Source organism: Xylocopa sonorina, chromosome 13, assembly GCF_050948175.1.
Source record: "Xylocopa sonorina isolate GNS202 chromosome 13, iyXylSono1_principal, whole genome shotgun sequence".
Classification (NCBI taxonomy): Eukaryota; Metazoa; Arthropoda; class Insecta; order Hymenoptera; family Apidae; genus Xylocopa; species Xylocopa sonorina.
Window position 1 is genome coordinate 1,870,567 of NC_135205.1, and position 6,148 is coordinate 1,876,714.

Genomic DNA, 6,148 nt, shown 5'->3' on the forward strand with positions numbered 1-6,148 from the left:
TTAGGATTGGTATTCAATCACTTTTGAAAGATGAATCAATATAATTTTAACGTTTAATTTCACTTTGTATTTTCTTTCTTTCACAAAATTAATGTTTCGACACCTGACGATTTTAATGATAGTTATTTCATAGCAAAAGGAATGACTGAAACAAAATTATCCTTCATTCGTAATTATGCATACGATCACGATCATATGAATTACACTGTCGTACTTTGCGCCATAAACGACTACAAAAATGCAAGGAAGAACAGATCGTAGAGGTGTACGAACATCCAGCGTTCGGTTAGAAAAATGAAAAAAAAAAAAAGAAAAAATCGACTCGGCTGTAAGTCGATCTTTTCGACGACGAGGACGAAAAAGGGATCGCGGTTTCCCGCTAACGGGCGACTCGTTTCTGCTTCCTTTTACCGGCGATCGTGTCTATATTAAGAACGGTGTACGAAGGGGATCCGCGACTAAGTGGATTGCATCTACATTGCAGATGTTTTCTTGCACCGTCCCGCCTCTTAATTGCGGACACTCGTCTGGTTCTTTCCCGCGCGGAATAAGCACCGTGAACGCCGCTAAGAGGGCACCGTTCGTTTCGTTCCCTGATTCTGTTGTCCGCTGCTATCTTCACCGGTTCGTGGAGAACCGACGCTGCTGAGAAATGGATCGCTCGAAACTTCTCTTCTGAGAACATTTTTGGATTTCAGGAAATTTTTAAGTGTTTAGATTTATGCAAACCTTGAGTCGCGTAGCGAATTTTTGAAAGGGAGAATTGTGAAAGATGTGGTCATTTTTTGATTTCAGAAAAAGATTGTTACTTTTTTGTAAACGCTTTTTATTGCGTGAGAATATTTATTTGCAAAGTAAATGTAAAGTTGAGTTATTATGTAGTTAATTTATTTGACAATAATAAGATATCTGAGATATCTGATATATCTCTATTCTAGCATAGAGAAATTTCTATTTTCCTAATTATTATTATTATAGCCGTTCTTTGAAAATATACGATATATAATAAATTCCAATTTAAGTTGTTAAAAAGGTCAAAAAAATGTGTAGAACTTTAGATATAATAATGTGTAATAAATAATTACACATGTAAGTAATTACTGTAATAATTCAGAAATTCTAATTTTTCTGTACAAATAATATGCAAACACCCACAAAAATCAAATTTTGGTTAATTTTCAGGGTTATCAGATTCTTCATTCTGCTCTTGTTTCAGATTTTTCAAAACTCTCTGAGCACAGATGGAACACAATACCATCTTCGTCTAAATTTTCTAAATTCTCTGAAATCCACTATTGCAATTTCATTAAACTTGTTAGGTCTGTTTCTTCAACCCTTTTTTCTGATGCCTGGAATATTTTAAAGGACACAGAACAAGAAAATACAATTCCAAACTGATTCTAAATTTCTCAATTCCAAAATTTTGACTAAAATTTGTGATACTAAATAAAATACAAATTCTAATCCTCCAATTTTCTGAAATTGAAAATCTTACTTTAACCTTCCATCGCTGTAATCTTTAAACGTTCTCTCCATCGCATATTCGATTCGCAATAATTACAACCTGCATGAATTTTCACATAAACAGTGATATATCGTTTCCATCGCTTTTTATCTTAATCGCAAGGCTTCCGTTGGACCCAACAGAGTCATTTAAATTCCGACTCCTCAGAATCGCGCATTTCAATCATTCCTGAGACAAACGCGTCGCTGCAGCCGCGATTAAATTACGCATTCCTCTCGAGCGGCGATACCGCGTCCAGATTTTCCGTGATTCCTTAATGATCGTCGAGGAAAAAGACGGAGCCACGATACCCGTGGCGTGACAGACGCGCCTCGCGACCGATCTAACGACGTATTAATGTTAATGGCGTCGGAATGATAGACGTTTATCGCGCACTTTCCAAGATCGTTCCGCGGTAATGCGTGGCTCCGTCGCGCACGATGCAATTTCATTCAAATCGACCGCTTTTCCGGCGGCGCGCCGCAGGTGTCGCGATTATCGAGAACCAAAATGGCGGACGGAGGGTGAGGAACGCGTACGCGCTCGAGGCGACTGTGCACGGTTCGATATCGGAAGTTTTCCTCTCCTGGATGAAATTCAGAGCTTTACTGGTGATATTTACTCTTTTGTAGATGAAATTCACCCTCTCGTGAAACAAATTTTTCAGATTTTGAAAGCTGAGCTCAAAGTCTGTCGATAAATTCGCTTTCTTAAACTTTTGCTGCAAAAATAAGATCCATAGTTATTCTTTGTTTGGAAATTAAGAATTCATCTTTTTGCAAGTCAAACACTTCTGCTTAAATATTTTATATTAATAGGCATGAAATGTAAATTAGCTGGTGAGAAATCAAAAATTAGGCAACCCTTCAATCCTGGCGAACGCATAACAACTTGGAAGACAGATGCGAAAAAGTAAACGTTTAAAGCATAAGACGAAAGTATTGGCGTTTCATCATTTTGTAAAATAAGTATTGTTATTTATGTTATTCTATTTGAATAGGTAACTCAGCTTATCATATCTTAAGTAATAACTGTGACAATCGTGTAACAATTGCCATAATGCAATTTAAAAAATGAAATAAGCCTTCTAATTATATATAAAAAAATTCTTATGCTATTATCTTTCTTATCTTTCTTTCTGTGCACAATATGCAAATTAAAATTGTAGCAATTCTATTTTTTATTAAATTATTAGTTGTACCAAAAATTAACTGATCTAGAGATTTTACAATTTACAAAAAACAGTACCATGCCGTAAATATATTATATACGAGGTAAAATTGATTTGCAAAATGGTAAATTTGGCGCGCAAACTCAGTATACGTTCTCACAGATAGCGACGAGTGTTCGTTTGAGTGGACGCGGCTCGAAAGCACCGCGATGAGCTTGAAGAGGAAGTAAGCGAGACTCCAAGTGTTTGACGAGTCGCTCGTCTGAGGAGTCGCTCGAGAACGTAACTTAAAACGCGAAAAATCGCGGAACATTGCTTGCAAGTGACGTTAACTCGCTTGGAAACGGTTCTGGAGAACAAAATAATCTCCGTCTCCTCTATTTCCCTCGTCTTTCACGGTTCTTAATTACTCCACCCCTTAACACTCTGAAAACACTGCACGATGCACCCCTCCAGAAATCTCTGTCCATGAAAATTTATCGTTTAAAAAAAAAAACCAAAATTCGAGGACATTGAAGTTTCAACCTCGAAAACCAAATGCGAGCTCGACTTGTTTCGAAAGCTAAATGGCGGGAAAAACGCGTGGACGTCGATGGTGGAAGGCCTTGACCTCCAAGAGGAGCTGCCTTCGATTACTTCGATCTCGAAAGCATGGCGTCGCGGACGATTTCCTCGAAAGTTCAATGTCGAGACCTTCGAGGAAACGAGGGGTCCGTTTTCTTGCCTGAAACGGCGTTCTTTGTTAGACGAATCGCGTTCTTGCCGGCGGCGTGGCTCGTTAGGGCGACAATCAGCGAACGGGGCCCGTTCGTGGAAGGTGATCGTGTTTACTTTCGATCATTCGACCGAGACAGCTGGGTGTCCCAGGCCGCTCGTCGCGCCGTTTAGATCTCAACTGGAGAGGAACGGCAACGCCTTCTCCTCGATCTATGATCGAATCCCTGCTTTCTAGCCCGTCCGCCAGGACGTGCCCCATCTCGTTATCGGTTTCTCGGAACGGGACCAGGCTTCGTTCCCGTCGCAGCCGCCATTCAAGTATTTTCTCATTTTTACGATTCTCAGTGCAAATCGTCCGGAACTTAAGTACACCCGGTATGTTATTAAAAATTCTTCTGACCTTTCTCAAATATTATTCTTCGCGCTTTCGTCTTCCGTGCAAAATGGCTGACTCTATCTCGATCGACAGATGAAGTAATAGAGAGGCGAATTCGAAAGTTTCTACTTTTAATTTAAGATGTTCGCTGCTACTAAGTTTTGTGGTTACGATGTAAAGACGAAGGGATGATGAGCATATTCGTGAAACGCATAAATTGATTTTATTTGCGAGAAAGTGGCAGTTGGAATTTTAGAGGAGTTGGTAGTTTTATCGACATTTAAGAAGATCTACAATTTTCTTTTTAAAATTGATCAATTATGATGTTACGTTGTAAATACTACTTTTATAATGTTTGTTCATTGAAAGGAGTTTAATTTCTTTGTCAGTATAGTTTGTTTTCAAGTGTATTGTTTATTTCAAGATATAATTTTTGAAATACTTCTGATCGAGTAAAACACATCCTTTAAATATTTTTTGTTTGATAGAAAGCACACAGTAGTGTAGAATTCCACAAACGTGTAATGTGTTCAACAACGACGAATAAGTTCACACATCAAGCAGACTAATAGTTTGAGAAAACACAGAAAATATACAGTCCATTTAAGACAAATTTATCTCTCTCATTATTAAATGTAACAAGAAAAGCAATATTCACAACCATCGTCAACAAAGAGCAGGATACGTGACGTTACAACAGGTTAGAAGATCGCGAAATTCGACCAAGAAAAAAAGACCAATGCACAAATCAGCAGACAGCCATCGCCACCTCCAAGTCGAGTCTGAATTGAAAAATTGCCGCGAAACCGCAGCGCGGCCTTGCGTCCCCATAAGAACCGCGGTTCGAACTTCCTGACGCGGTCGTAAAAGGTGAGGCTGTTCGTAGAAGGTAGAAAATCCTTACGTAAGCGTCGTCGCCGCTAAAAACCGGCGAGGTCGCGAGCCCTCGAGAGTCGCGTCCCCTCCGCGTTCTTCGCCTCCATCGCCGCGTTCTGCCCTCTCCGCGCAGACCGCAGGCGAAACTGCGGCTTTCGTTACGAAACAGCTTCGCCCCGGCAGCTACCCTTTCTTCCGCCGCCTCTCGGAAACAATGTTCAGGCGACGCGTTAATGCGACACGATCGATCCATTTCAACGATTTCGAGCGCGATTCGTGGACCGCAGTCGAACGTGACGCGAACGAGAACTTCGCTTTCGCGATTCTTCGACGTGCGAGCGTCGAGGGAGATTCGTTTGACCGTGGTCGTGGTTATTTGAGACGCGGTGAGGATTTTGGTTGGTACGCTTCTTCTTTATAGCGTTTGGTTTCTTGATTATTAGTGATTGGTATTAGGAATAGATGCGCGAGATATAATCTGAATAGTATTTTAGTGTGACTTTGTTATTTAGACTTCGAAGGTGTTTTAGCGTTATATGAGCAGTAAAGACATTCGATAGAAAATCTGAGGTCCTCTCGCTTAAGAGAAATGACTACGCAATGTCTGCACGTGTTTTTCTCAGACCCTTAGGTACAAACAGTTGGAGGCGAATCCGTAGGTTTATTTCACCGTTTACATTCAGCATTCTATACCTTAACACAAAATTTCATTTCTGTGTCTACTTTGACATGTTGAAATAATCCACGATATAACGATTCGTAATCTGTTTGGTAAATTTCTTTCTTAAGTTTGTATTTTGTAGTTTATATTGAGCTTTAATTTTGTTCTCGTGTGTTTCGCTTTAAGTGACTGCGATCACTGAGGTTTTTGGGGTGGCGCTTTTAAATTAAGTTAGGTTTGATTAGGGGGGTAGGTGAATTCGAATAAGAATAATAGTTGATGATATTTGCATAGAATATGAAAATTTGTATTATTATACTATTTTTTTTTCAAATTTTCTATACTTTGTCGTTATCTATATTACTTAATTTGAATTGTAGTATAATTACTTCATTAAAAAAAAAAAAAAAACAAGCATCACTAACAACATATGTATATTCTTGACCAAAAGAAAGTTCAACTGCAAATGGTAAGTATAAAAATCCACGTATCAACAATCGATTGCCACTGAATGAGAGTTAGAAAGTATAAAATACAGGATGTTCGGTAGCTGGTGGTACAACCGAAAAGGAGGTGATTCTAGATGAAAATATAGAATAACAATTTTTCATCTGACGCTTTGTTTTCGAGAAAATCGACTTTGAATTTTCGCTGGTATGGGTGTACTTGATCATGTCTCGTTAGAATGGATCTCACTGTAAATCATTGTCTCGATGGGACACGTAAATGATTACGAACACGCAATGAAATAGAATATTTGAAACAAAATTTGAAGTTTGTAACAAAGTTTATTCTTACAAAGGTTGCTGAAAATATTGGCCATCCTGCTGAAAACATAATCCT